Raw genomic sequence first — 14,354 nt, 5'->3', positions numbered from 1 at the left:
GAAGTGGCTCTACATTCTATTATAGAGCCCAGACTGTCCTCTCCCCGATGAGTCTCTTGACAAGAACCTGCTGAACTTGTTGATCTCCAGACATGGAGCTCAAGGGGACCATGGAAGATTTCAACACTGTGTTCCGCCGAGAAAGCAATTGTATTTTCTAGAAGGGCCAACAATCGTGTTTCTTGACAGGGGAGTTTCTGATGATGTATTTTGATGAAGGCTTTCCAAGAAGTCGTTTTATACGTAACTTTTTAATGGAAGATGAACACTTATAAAAAGAAGGCAAATCTATTGAGTCTTTGGGGAGGCAGGAAAACCAACAAGCGTTCACTTCGCTCCATGAAAGCTCTACTGCTTTTATTGGATTTATGGGGGGAAATCCCAGACTCTATAACAAGCAAGATCTATTACCAATTATATTAGTGGCAGTTTGGGGAGAAAGTGGGCAAAAGACCTGAGGGCAGCAATGGTGGTTTCTGTCAGCATTTAGAGATTCCCGTCAGATGCCCATCCAAGTCCCTTGCCACAGAGAAAAGACATTTGTCTCACAATTCCTATTCCCTTGGAACACAGAGCTTCTGCCATCATGGGCAGTTAACTCAGTCTGGACTCCCCCATTTGTTCTACAGTATGCCCTCACTGTCCCCTCCTCCCCAGGGCTGAGGACACTGACCCTAATGATTCACTACTCAATTTATAAAGGCTGAGCTCAGAAGACCTGGGTTTTAGGACTTAACTGGCTGCTTTGCTGGGTGTCTGTCTTTTTGTCTGTCTGTAGTCACTATGCCCCTATGTTCAAGTGGAAGGTGCAAGGCTTATTAATTTGTACAAAGAAAACTGTGCTCAAAGCAAACTTTGGTTTCTAGTTGCTTTGCCCTGTTCCAGGGTCTTTGTGGAATATCTGATGTTTCCTAGCCTCTAGATTCCCTTTCCTCTGGTTGGTGCTCAGCCTCACAGAAGGGACTCGGATGTGTAATGAGGCCCTCCTAACGTGTGGAGAAAGGCTCCAAATAACCTGTACTGCATCTTCCTTCCTGCGAGAAGTAGAATGCAACCATATTTTCTTTATGTTTTCCCAAGGTAAGGTTATTAGTCTTTTATTATTGCAAGAGAAACAGTATTTGGTTGAGTGGAGACGCTGGAGTTCAGAAATCTGCAGTTAGTTCTTAGTTTAGATAGTCCTGTTCCCCCAAGCAGAGCTGAGTCATAATTTCATATCTGGAACAGTGTTCCTAAGAAGTAATTGAACACTTTCATATTGTTTTTCTTTTTAAAAAATATTTTTAAAACATTATTTCTTTATCAAGAAAAAGAAATAATGATCTTTTCCCTTTCCTGTTTGTGTGGGTGTGTGTTCCTGTGTGTATATGTGTTCCTGTGTGCGCATGCACACATATAGAGGCCAGAGAACAACTTCGTGGCTGTCATTCTGAGAGGTCCATTCAGACAAGATCTCTCACTGACCTGGAACATGACACTAGTCTACCTGGCTAGCTAGTGAACCCCAGGGATCCCCAGGGATCAACACAGGTGCAGTACTTACTGCAAATATTTCCATTGATGGATACAAAACATGGAGACAGTCTACTAGCTGCCCCAGCCCCATCTCTTTCTCTGTCTCATCTGTGTAGCTCAGGCTAGCCCTGAGCTCCTAATCCTCCCTCAGCCTTCTGAGCCTTGGGATTAGAAGTAGTCTCCCACTTTTTAATTTGGACTCGACAGTTCAGGCACATTCCTTCTGAGTGCATGGACCCACTGAGCTCAGAGTGTGCTTTTCCTGGGTGTGAATGAGTGCAGAGAGGCTTATGGGGTGGGGTGGGGTGGGGTGGAGGCGTTCATCAGGCTAGGAGAGCAAGGACTGTGTTTAATCATTTGTGCCTCAGCAATGCAGAAGGAGGGAAAAGAGTAAGACAGCCTCAGTTAGCCTGCCTGCCTGCCTGCCTTCCTTCCTTCCTTCCTTCCTTCCTTCCTTCCTTCCTTCCTTCCTTTTGTGTGTGTGTGAATGGTATGTGTTTGTGTATATGTAGGTAAGTATGTGTATATGTTTGTATATATGCATGCATGTGGTATTTGTGTGTGTGTATGTTTTTGTGTGTAAATGTGTTAGTGTGTGTATGTGTTTGTGTATATGTGTGCATATGGCATGTGTGTGTATATGTGTGTTTCTGTGTGTATGTATATGTATGTGTATATATGGTATGTGTATTTGTGTATATGTGTGTGTATGGTATGTGTGTATATGTGCATGTGTATATGTATGTATGCATGAATGTATGTATGTGGTATATGTATTTGTATCTGTATTTATGTATATGCGTGCATATATGGTATATGTGTATGTGTGTGCATATCTGTGTATGTATGTGCATATATGTATGTGTTTGTGTGTGTTATGTGTTTCTGTGTGTATGTATGTGCATATGTGGTATGTATGTTTTTGTTATGTGTGTGTATGTGCATATGTGTATATGTATGTATGCATGAATATATGTATGTGGTGTAAGTATGTATATTTTGAGTATATATGTATTTATATGTGTGTATGTATTTATGTATATGTGTGTATATATGGTATGTGTATATGTGTGTATATGTGTGTATGTATGTGCATATATGTATGTGTTTGTGTGTGTTATGTGTTTCTGTGTGTATGTATGTGCATATGTGGTATGTATATTTGTGTTATGTGTGTATGTGTATATGTGTATATTTTGTGTATGTATATGTGTGTATGTATGTGTATATATGTGTGCATATATGGTATGTGTGTATGTGTTTGTGTGTGTGTGTGTATGATGTGCAGGTGCACCCGCCTGTTTGTACATGGGTGGAGGCCAAGCATCAGCACCAGGTGACTTACTCTGCCGCTGTTGTTCTTTATCATTTGAAGACAGGTCTCTCACAGAGCCTAGAGCTCACTGTTTCGGCTCCATTAACTGCCCAGTGAGCCTGCACACTCTGTCTGTGTCTGCCTCTTTAGTGCTCGGGTTACAGCATGTGCCTGGCCTTTGTGTGGATGCTAGGGATCCAGGCTCAGGCCCTCATGCTTGGGCAGCAAGCCCTTTACCCACTGAGCCATCTCCCTGGCCCTCAACCTTCTTTCTTACAATACCCTGGTTACTCACAGCATATCTGAAGCACAGGCTGGGGAGGAGATGTCCATGGCTACCCCGAGAATACTTTCTAATTAGACTTTCAGTCCTGGATCATAACTTTTGCCATCTAATATTTTCTGTAGTTAGTTACAAAGCCTAAAGATGATATTCAGTTTTCCCAGGTATATTTAAATTAGATCTAACAGTACTATCTTGTAGCCGCCAGTGACCTTCAAACGGTTGAACACTATAGGCGGCAGATTCAGCGTTTACGCAGCAAAACCAGCTAGGCTGTGGGGAGAGTAAGGTATGGAAAGCCGACTTTGGAATACTTACTCAGAAATAACCCTTGCCCTGTAAAACTTAGTGCCGAGATTGCTTTCTGAGGAGACTTCTTGGGCCTTCCATGCTGACACATTTGTTTCTTCACCTTGTGTCAATGCTTGGAATTTCATGGGGTCTACTTCCCTGGAAGAGTCTAGAGGACCTCCCACAGCTGTCTTGACTCTTTCCACCGTAACCATTGGTAGACAGCCCCAGCTTTAACCCTAAAGAGTTGCCATTTTTTTAAGGTCAGAAGTAGATGATACAGTCATTCCACTTCTGGCTGCTGAAGCCAAAGGCTGACTACAGCCCAGAGCTGGGGTTGTAGAGAAGCATCATGAGAGCCGTGGTACCCCAAGCCAGGGAAGATGTGATGCGAGGCCATCAAGAGGCTCCTGGGCTTCAGTGATGGGTGATTTTTACAGCCTCAAGGAGAAGGGCTGGGTTTTCATTTCTGCAACTTCATCCTGGCTTCCGGAGCAGGTACCAGGAAAGGTAGGAAGGGCCTCTTAAGGGGCTAAGGTGACTCCTGGTGGCAGCCGGGAGTCTTCCCCTCTGTATTTCTTTTAAAAATCGTTTGGGTTCCCAAGTGTCACTAACAAGAGCCTCGTTTGGCTGAGAAATGTGGCCAAATGACTTTACAGGGCTGTTGTGGCCTCAAGAACTTCAGCCCAAAGGCTGAGGGAACAGAGACCCTAACCAAGACTGTATGCCATAAACAGAGTGAGCAGTGGCCATTCCAAACACATCTCCTTGCTTGGAGTGCTAACTGCTATAGAGCGCAAAAATAAAGTCCTGTCCAAATCTATCGAGACCCAAAGTGATGCCCTCTAACTCTGTCCTAGGCCTGGCTAGTCTCCAGGCACAGTGACATAAGGCATCTACCCAGAACAGCTGACCTACACAGGATCCTCAGCAGAATGCTCAGAGGACCAAGGCTTTCCACCTATGGAGTGTATCTGAATTCTGTGACGGTATCATGAATCCTGTAAATGACTGATTGGGGGGGGGGGGGGGGCGCGGGGCGGGCACTCCCAGAGGCTTGGGAAAGTGGGCTGGGGCCTGCACATTTGCAATTCTAACAAATTTCCAGATGCTGCTGACGCTGCAGGTCTGGGGCCCATACTTTAAGCGCGCAACTGCTCTAAAGACGCAGTTTATCAGTTTGATTGAGAGTCACTGTCAGCGCTGCTCTCTGACGCCATGCACGTAAACCCAGCCGCGCGGCACCCTGCGTTCATTCTGAGGAGGTAGTTTATTACAGAGTGTTTGACAAGTGATTTCAAAAAAAAAAAAAAAAAAAAAAAAAAAAAACTGCCATTAGCGTTTAGCTACAGCTCTTGGTCTTGAGAGCAATTAGCAAGGATTATTTAATCCTTTCATGGTTTCCAGAGGGCTGTGAGAACTGAAAACATTCTTCATATGAAATAAGAGTCGTTAAAGAGATAACTAGAGTTACAGGCAGAATAGATGTCGGTAAGACTAGGCGGCGAGCTGAAGATGCTCGGCTTCTCATGCGGTCCCTGGTCTTGGGGGGGGTGGGGGGGGGCATGTCCAAGATGGCAGGCACCTGAGGCTGAGAGACACCAGTGGTCACGGTCCCTCACAGCTGTGAAGGAGTTTTCAGAAGGCAGTTTGGCAATAGTTCCGCAAAGTCTGGAAATGGGCGTGCCCTTTGGCTCAGCTCTTCTACATTTAGTGGCTTCTCCTAAGGACATAATCAGCACTTGCAAAGAATCCTGGTTATAACTTTTATTTTTATTTTTATTTTTTAAATCGGAACTGGACACAATAACCAAGGGAATTGGCTGAAAGATTGTTTTAACTATCGATTGAAATATTGTAATCAACCACCAGAAATAATACTGAGGATGAAGAGTTACTGAAATACTTAAAAAAAAAAAATCCCCAAATATAACTGGGGTTTAAAATAGACCGTAAAACAACAGGTACAGAACATTTCCAGGTTTTAGCGAAGGAGTAATGCCCAGGAGGGCCTAAGTAATTACTCTGAAGGATCACACATGAACAAGGTGTCAACAGGAAGATGCTTACCACTTCTAGGTGGTAAAATTAGTTGTTTTCATTTCTTCCTTCTGTTCTCTGTTTTGGAAGCAGATAATGAAGAATTTTCTGTAACTCTTTGCAATGACATATTGCTTTGCAATGAAAAAAATGAGGCATAAACATTTGTGATTTTCTTTTTTTTAGCTTAAGCCAATTTATTGAGTCTTCATATGTGTGTATGTGTGTGCATGCATGTGTGTGTGTGTGTGCATGCATGTGTGTGTGTGTGTGTGTGTGTATACGGGTACTCATGGTTGGAGAGCAACCTTAGCTATCATTCCTCAGATGCTGTCTACCTTGTTTTTGATTTTTTGAGGGTTTTTTGTGCATATGGTATGTGTGTGTATACATGTGTGCACAATAGTTCTCTTCCTCTACTGTTTGACATCTAATTCTTTTTTGACATCTGATTTTATTTTTCTTTTTTTTTCTTTATGGTTTTTCAAGACAGGGTTTCTCTGTGTAGTCCTGGCTGTCCTGGAACTCACTCTGTAGACCAGGCTGGCCCCGAACTCAGAAATCCGCCTGCCCCTGCCTCCCAAGTGCTGGGATTAAAGGCATGCGCCACCACCGCCCGGCTAATTTTATTTTTCTTAGATAGGATCTCTCACTGATGGACTGGACTGGCTGGCTGTCACCAGAGCCCTGTACTGAGTCTTTAAATCTATTACTTGTAAATACAACTTCAGCAGCAGTGTGTGAGTGCATGCGTGTGTGCATGTGTGTGTGTGTGTACGTACACATGTATATGTGTTTTTGAATGTCTGCATCTGAGTATATTTGTGTGTGTGTATATTGGTATCTATGTATGTATATATGTATGTGAGTCCATCTGGATTTTATGATCCACTGAAGCGTTCCTTCTTATGCAAGACTTCCCAGTACAGAGCACAAGAGCACAGGTGGACAGCTGGGTGCAGTGGCCCATGCCTGTAGTCTCTGTTAACAGGAGGCTGAGGTAGGAGCTCTGTCATCTTTCAGTGGACAGGTAAGTAGCTCATTGGTGGTTGTCAGTTATGTGATAGGCTCAGTTCTCCCAACAAAAAGCCCAGGGGCCTCAGAAGAAGGTGGGGACCTAATTCCACGATTCTACCTGAAAGTGATGGTGCAAAATGCAAACCTCAGCTGAAATTTTGGCCAAAGAACTTAGCCTTTTATACATTTTCCCCTGCCTAGTTCTAACTGGTCTTCCTGCAAACACTGCAGATGGCATTTTCTCTCAGAAGGATCTGTGCAAAGACCGACAAACATGCTCCATAGCTCAGGGTGGCTTTGAACTTTGAAATTATGGCTTTGGTTTGAGTTTCTTTTAAGGAAGGACACATTCTGACTTTAAAAAAAAAAAAAAAGTCCTTTCAGCTTCCTCCTGGTGTTGCTTCTTTGAAAGCACAGGAAAGAGCAAAGACAGTGGCCACGTGCAGACCAAAGCACTGGCTATTATCCAGAAATCTACATATTTGAAAAGTCACACGTTAGAGGTTCTTCCAGCTTGGAAGTTTAAAAATTATACAAATTAAGGAGAACAGACCTAATGAGGCCTACGGTGAAAGTACAAAGGCTCCCAAATCTTAACATTCTCTGAGGGCCTGCCTATTCCTGACTTGCCTTAGTCTCTCTTAGCCTCATTAAAAATCAGTTCCTTCTTGTTCCTCTCTGCCTCTCTTTCTTCTATGCCTCTAACTCCTCTGTGTATATGTTTTAGTCTGACTGTGTGTCTTTCTGTCTACGTATGTCTGTCTCTGTGTGTGTCTATGTGTTTCTGTGCATCTGTCTCTCTGTGTCTTTCTGTCTCTATGTGTCTGTGTCTCTCTGTGTGTCTGTGTATCTCTCTCTCCTCTGTCTGTATGTCTCTGTGTGTCTGTCTATGTCTTTCTGTCTCTGTCTATGTGTGTGTTTTTGTGTCTCTCTGTCTTTGTCTCTCTGTCTCTCTGTGTGTCTGTCTCTCTGTGCCTTTCTGTCTCTGTCTGTGTGTGTTATTATGTGTCTGTGTTTCTGTGTCTGTCTCTCTCTCAGTTTGGGTATCTATGCCCATAATAGGTAAGAGAGCATTTTAAAGTTTAGGAATCCCATACTTTCATTTCTACCTTGTGAAGTCCATTTCTAAAATGGACTTTGTGTCTCTATCTCTGTCTCTCTCTCTGTCTCTGTCTCTCTCTCTGTCTCTCTCTCTCTCTCTCTCTCTCTCTCTCTCTCTCTCTGTGTGTGTGTATGTATAGCATGTATGCATGTTGAGGCCAGAGGTTAACGTTAGGTGTCCTCAATTACTCTCCACCTTTTTTTTTTTTTTTTGAGGCGGGGTCTCTCACTGAACCTATAATCCATTGACTCTGCTAGACTGGCAGGCTAGCAGGCTGCGCTCTGGGGATCAGCCTCTGCCGCCCGAGATCTGGTGTTATAGGCTTGTGCTGCTTTGGCTGGGATTTTCCATGGGTACTGGGGAATCTTCCTCAACTAAAGTTTCCACGCTTGCAAAACAAGTGTTTTACCCACTGAGCCTATACCCTATCCAGCCTCCTTTTTATTCCCCTTTAAGAGCAATTTTCAAGATCACAAACACCTGTGAATAATGCTAATTGCCAACCATGAGATTGGAAAACTTAAGATTGTAGAGGGTATTGCATCGAATATAATGTTTTCTAATGGCATATTTAATCTAATTAGGGGAGTGATGGGGTTCTGTATATTAGTTATGATTAAACTCCATGCAAAATACAGGGGTGGTGGTGTGGATAAGGCAAAACTAAATAGAGCTTCACATTGGCCAGAACTACGTCCTAGTTCATCAGACACTGTACTTTATGGAATCTTCAACACGGGAGTTACACACAACAGACCCAAATCACAGAGTGGCCAAAGTAATATGATTAGAGCTCTATGAAATTCAGTCCCATAGACACAACGTTTGAAAAGCAACTTCCAATTGATTTAGGGACAAATGAACCAAATATACAACTGTAGAGTTACATACGTCATCTTGTAAAGATCATCTTTTTTGTTTTCTCCATTTTAGAAATGGACTTCACAAGGTAGAAATGAAACTACCGGATTCCTAAACTTTAGAGCACTCTTATATACTCTGGGCATAGAGATTCAGTACAATGAAGTGGGTACTAGCCTCAGGGTTGGGGGAAGAAAAAGAAAAAAAGAAAAGAAAAGAAAAGAAGGAATCTAAAGATCTAAAGAAAATCTGCCCATGAATTTACTCAACCCATCTGGAGGAAGAAGCCAGCCTGTTTGAGATGTGACAGAGGCAGGCACTTTGCATCACTGTATCTAACCAACACAATAAGGCAGGTGCCGCAGAGACAGGCACTTCACACACACACACACACACACACACACACACACACACACACACACACACCTTGCTGTCAAGGGGGAGGGGTAGCATGAGCCCTCCCCCACTGGCATTTATCCAGTGTTATGTGAGGAAGATGGAAAGAAGGCTCTCTTCTATGGGGAGCCCTGCAGAAAGGGCTTCATATTTAGCACCCTAGAACTAATTATTTCCCTCCAGGGATTGATTAGGAAATGAAGCCTGAGTTTCAGAACATGGATTTAGCTGAACCACTAACACAGAAGGCAGCAGGAAATGACTGTGTTAAGATTAAAGACGTATCTTTTCTGACTCTCCCCATGTCAGTAGTATATGTTTTCGTATTTATGATCTTAAGTGGGAATGTCTGCGAAGCTGTCAGAATCCAGGAAATGAGCAGCCTGGCTACTGTGAAGAAGCCAAACTATGGCTTAGTACCAAAGCCTGTCAGATGGGCTTTCATTAAAGAAAATCTAAAAAGACAAGGCAGACATGGCAATTTTGCGCAATAATATATTATCAAGGTTCAAAGCCAGTTCCTACTGAGTCTTCACTAAACACATTTAGAAAAAAGAGGGACATTATTCAGAGTTTGCAGCCAGGGAAGAAATTTTGTACTTGTTTAGGAGGAATGTTTATATGTTTATAGCGTCTGTATACTTTCCAAAACATGGAAGCAACCAAGAAGAAATGGTTGATACATTGTTGCATATTTATAGAGGCCTAGAACTCTGTTAACAGGAAGGATGAGTTCTAATATATACCACAAACTTTAGTTAATACTGAACATGAATACTGGTCCTAATTGTGACAAATGTATCCTGCCAACACAGGAGTTTCACAAAAAGAGAAATTGTAAATTCGGTAGCTGTAGGGGGAGTGTATGTAAGCCCTGTAATTTAGGGACCATTTTTTTTTCTATAAATCTAAAACAGCTCTGAAAACCAGAGAATGGCAGGGTAGAGAAACTATCATACATAGTAATGGTAGACACGGGCCATTGTCAGTTTGTCCAGATATACGGGATGTACAGCAGCAAGAATATTTACAGTGTCAATGTGAGTCCATCAGTTGTAACAAATGTACCACTTAGCTGTTGATAATGGAGGACCATGCAAACATGTTGCTTAGTGGGGTGGCTAGTTTTATGTCAACTTGACATAAGCTAGAGTTATCTGGAAGGAGGAAATCTCAACTGGGAAAATGTGTCCATAAGATCCATCCATAAGGTATTTTCTTAATTAGTAATTGGTGGGCAAGGGCCTAGCCCATTGTGGGTGGTGCCATCATCCCTGGGCTGGGAGCTTGGGTTCTATAAGTAGGCTGAGCAAGCTATGATGAGCAAGCCAGTAAGCAGCACCCTTCCATGGCCTCTGCATCAGCTCCTGCCTCCAGGTTTCTGCCCTTTTGAGTTCCTGCCCTGGCTTCCTTCAGTGATCAACTACAATGTAGTTGTATGAACCAAATAAACCCTTTCCTCCACAACCTGCTTTTTGTCATGGTGTTTCATCGTAGTATAATAATAACCCTAGGAAAGATAAGTTGGTATCAAAATAATGGGGTGTTGCTGTGACAGACCTGTCCATGTTGTTTTGGGGAGGATTGTGGAAGGACTTTGGAACTTTGGGCTAGAAAATCCATTGAGTGTTGAGAGCTCAGTGAGCTTGGGTTGTTTGTTCTGTAGAAGCTTGGAAGGATGGTAAGAACGTTGAGAGAGTGTAGACAGTGGAAACCTGGTTTGAGAAGTTTCAGAAGGAAGCAAAGACTGAGCCTTTTGTGTAAAGAATCTGTGATTCTGGCCAGCTGAGGCTGAAGAATTGGTTGTGATTAAGAAGAGACCAACATCACTGAGGTGATCTGGGAAGCGTTTCCTGGGAGTCAGGACACAGAAGCTGTGTTCCAGAGGTGTTTAAGGTTGTACCTCATGCTGGCAGCTGGATGTGGTAGTGTATGAGTCACCCAGATGGTGTGCTAAGTTTTGAAGGTGTGAAATGGGTCATGGAGAGCAGCTGAGAGGCACCATGTGGTCTGAGGAGACCCCAGGAGAAGCTTCTGGTGAAAGAGCAGCACAGTTATAGCGGATCACACCATTTTTGAGATGTCAGTACCTTGGGTTGACTACCAAGAATAGCAGCAGCAGAGGAGTGGAGAAAGCCCCAGTCTAGAAGACAATCTGAGTGTGCTGTAGAAGGCAGAGCCAGAGAAGTGACTCAAGCCTTTTGCAGGAGCCCAGAAGATTGTGAGTGAGCTCTAGATAATTGGACATTGAGTTAGTTACATGTTCGGAGTTTGATTTTGTTTTGCTCAGATTGTGACTGTGCCCTGTTTCTTCCCCATTCGAGCAAGAAAGGATTTATTTAAATTTTATTTTGTAGGAGCTCTCAGTTGAGACTGAATTTTTTAAGACTTTGGACATTAAGGAAACTGAATTTTTAAGCATTTGAATTTTAAAAGACTGTGTGACTTTTAAAATTTGAAATGATAACAATATATATCATATCACATATGATATATATATACATAGATAGATATATATTATAATGATAATATTAATGTGTGATCTTGGCAGCGGGGAGAACAAGAAAGGAAAGGTCACAACTTAACCATGTGTTAGTGTGTCAAATTGACAAGGATTCAATTATGATAGCTAGTTTTATGTCAGCTTGACACAAGGTAGAGTTACCTGAAAAGGAGAGAGCCTCAACTGAGAAAATGTGTTGATAAGGCATTTTCTTAATTAGATGGGGAGGGCCCAGCCCATTTGGGTGGTGCCATTCCTGTGCTGGGTTCTATAAGAAAGCAGGCTGAGCAAGCCATTTGAAGTGAAGCAAGCCAGTAAGCAACCTCTGTACCAGCTCTTGCTTCTTGCATTTATTTTTGTCTGCTTGAATTCTTGTCCTGGCTACCTTCAATGATGGACTACAATCTGGAAGTGTAAGGAAAATTAACCCTTTTCTCCTCAACTTGCTCTCGGTCATGGTTTTACATCACAGCAATAGTAACCCTAACTAAGACAGTTAGGGAACAAGCATTAAAGACACATTTGTTTCTTCCTTGAATTTTTTTCTGTAAAGCTAAGTGTGCTTAAAAAAATAGTCCATTAAAAATCAACTCTATTAATTAAAAACATCTTAAGACTGTTTGGAAGAGGAGGGGAAAAAAAGACAGTTTCACCTGAGCAAGCAAAGAAATTATTCCATACTGTATAATAACGTGAATTAACCCACCATCAAGCATGTTAATTTATCTTGACAGGTTTTTAACTGAAGTACTACACACAATAAAACACCAGGAAAGAAAGGAAAGCTATTTCTGTTTCAGACCTTAGAGATGGATGGATGGTTTAAGATATGGAAATTAACCAGTTGTGAATATCAAATACTCCCTGTGCTTCTGAGAAGGGGAAGTTGTTCAGATTCTGCCTGAGCAAGAATGAATGTCCTAAAGTAAGAACTGTGGGAGAAAACCAACTTAATAAGCATGCAACAGGAACATGGCTGAAGTTGAGTTTATGCTAATGAACTGGAGTTCATCCCATATTAATAGAGCTATCTGCACCCAATGGTTTGACCTGGTCGATGCTAACATCATGGATTACTTGAGGGTTCCTGAAGCTCTTTCTTAGACACATAAATGACCCGCCTTTCCAGCTGTTATAAAACTCAAGACACTATATAGCCCAGAGTAAATCTGGGATGCACTTGATCCTGGAGCTTGCCAGGGCACGTTACTAAACTTCCATTGGCTTTTGTGTTCTGATATGGAAGATGAAGACAGCAGTGACACATGCTGAACATCCCTGGTCTAAAAATATAAAATCTAAGGCATCAAAACGCTGATACTTTCTGAATGACAACCCGATGGCACACATGGAAAATTCTACAGCTGACTTTGCACAATGGGTCACAATCAAAAACGACCGTGCGCTAAAACACTGCATAAAGTTATCTTTGGGCTTTGATTACAAGGTGTATATGAAACAAAAACCCATAAATACTCATTATGTATATGTACAGATATGAGAAGAATTGTAACTCAAATTACTTCCAGACCCACGCATCTTGGATAAGGGCAGTGCCTACCACATGAGAAATGAAACACTATGCAATTCTCTTGGGCTAGGCATGCAAGTGCCGAGTGTTCTCAGCCCTAACAAACTGACTTCAGAAGGCCACAACTGTCTTTTCAGGGCCAATTATCAGGATGCTGTAGGCTGGTGGCAGTTTAAAGACACATCTTAGGTGATGCTTCTACCAGTTCAGGAGAATCACATGCTTGCATGTTGCTCCCTTCCAGGGAATGGTTAATGCAGTGAAAGTAAAAGCCCGATCTTAGGCATCTCCATTAGCAAACCACATTTACAAAAACACTTCTCCACATCGGTATAGACTGATTTACTTCTTACAGAGAAATTTTCATTTCAGCAAAAGTGCATAGTAGCAAAGGGAGAATTTCTTTTTTTCTCAACTAAAAGATTAAACTGAATTTAGTTTTGGTCTGCAATGCTTCAGCCAATACTATTACTATTCACTGACTTTCAAGAATATTTGTGTTCTAAAGTCTGTCTCCTGGCAAGAACTTGATTATACTGGGATGTGAGGCTAGACGGCCATCAAGTTATTAGCAAAGAAAAAAAAAATCATCTTTGGTTTCAGACTGGAAATGAACTACAGTTGAAACTCACACTACTTGTAGTTGGTAAAAGTTCTAATTCACAATACAACAGTCTCAGATAACAGCTCCAGTCTGCACATCTAGCTTTGAAGGCCTCTAGGAAATGCAACTTGGTTTTACTGTATCAAGACCTGAAATTTATTTAATCAAGATAGCAAATAAGGTTTTATGATATTCTAGGAAGCAATGAACTTGCGATTTTCATGTAAATTATTGAAAATAAACACAAAAGGGAGGCAAAACCAGAAAAAAAATGCCCCAAAGAACAGAGAAATGGTTTTTAAATAGGCAGGGTTTTTTTTTTTCCCCCTAAATTTCACTTTAGGCAACAGACAAGTCTTTAACTCGATTATTCTCTGATGAGACTATTAAATTGGTTTTGCTATTGCTATCAAGATGTGATTTTAGATCCATTCAGTTTCGAGAAACTGACTGATGCCCATTCACATCACAAATCTTCCTGCATATTGCAATGCCAATGCTGACTCAAACCCCGCAGCAGGCGGACTCTGGTGATTTAGTTAATAGCATGAGTTGAGAGATGCCGAATTCATTTCTTAGACAGGCTCCTGGAAATCTCTGAAATCATTATGAGGCCCGATGACTGGAAACTTTTCTCTTTTTTTTTTTTTTTTTTTTTTTCATTGTTAGGTCAGATATTTTCTTTTCAGAATATGAGATTCCCAGAATTATAAAACCAGGAAAATCCCTCAAGGTCATCTGATCTCATGTCGCTCTCTAAGGATGAGAACAGAGGCTCTGGAGAACCAGGGGACCCAGTGTATTTGGAAAATTCATGCTCTTGAGTCAGACAGACTTAAATTCAGGTCTGGGTTGTCAAGCTATTCTCCCTGTGACCTGGTGTCTTCATTTTAAGT

General features: G+C 41.9%; 1 protein-coding gene across 10 annotated transcripts in view; it reads right to left on the bottom strand.

Annotated features, from left to right (window-relative positions):
- Anks1b (ankyrin repeat and sterile alpha motif domain containing 1B) overlaps positions 1–14,354 on the bottom strand; it is a 1,013,218-nt gene that overhangs the window by 35,351 nt on the left and 963,513 nt on the right. The window lies entirely within an intron of this gene.

Source organism: Arvicanthis niloticus, chromosome 22 (assembly GCF_011762505.2).
Source record: "Arvicanthis niloticus isolate mArvNil1 chromosome 22, mArvNil1.pat.X, whole genome shotgun sequence".
NCBI classification, from domain to species: Eukaryota; Metazoa; Chordata; class Mammalia; order Rodentia; family Muridae; genus Arvicanthis; species Arvicanthis niloticus.
This window is presented reverse-complemented; position numbering and strand designations above follow the sequence as displayed.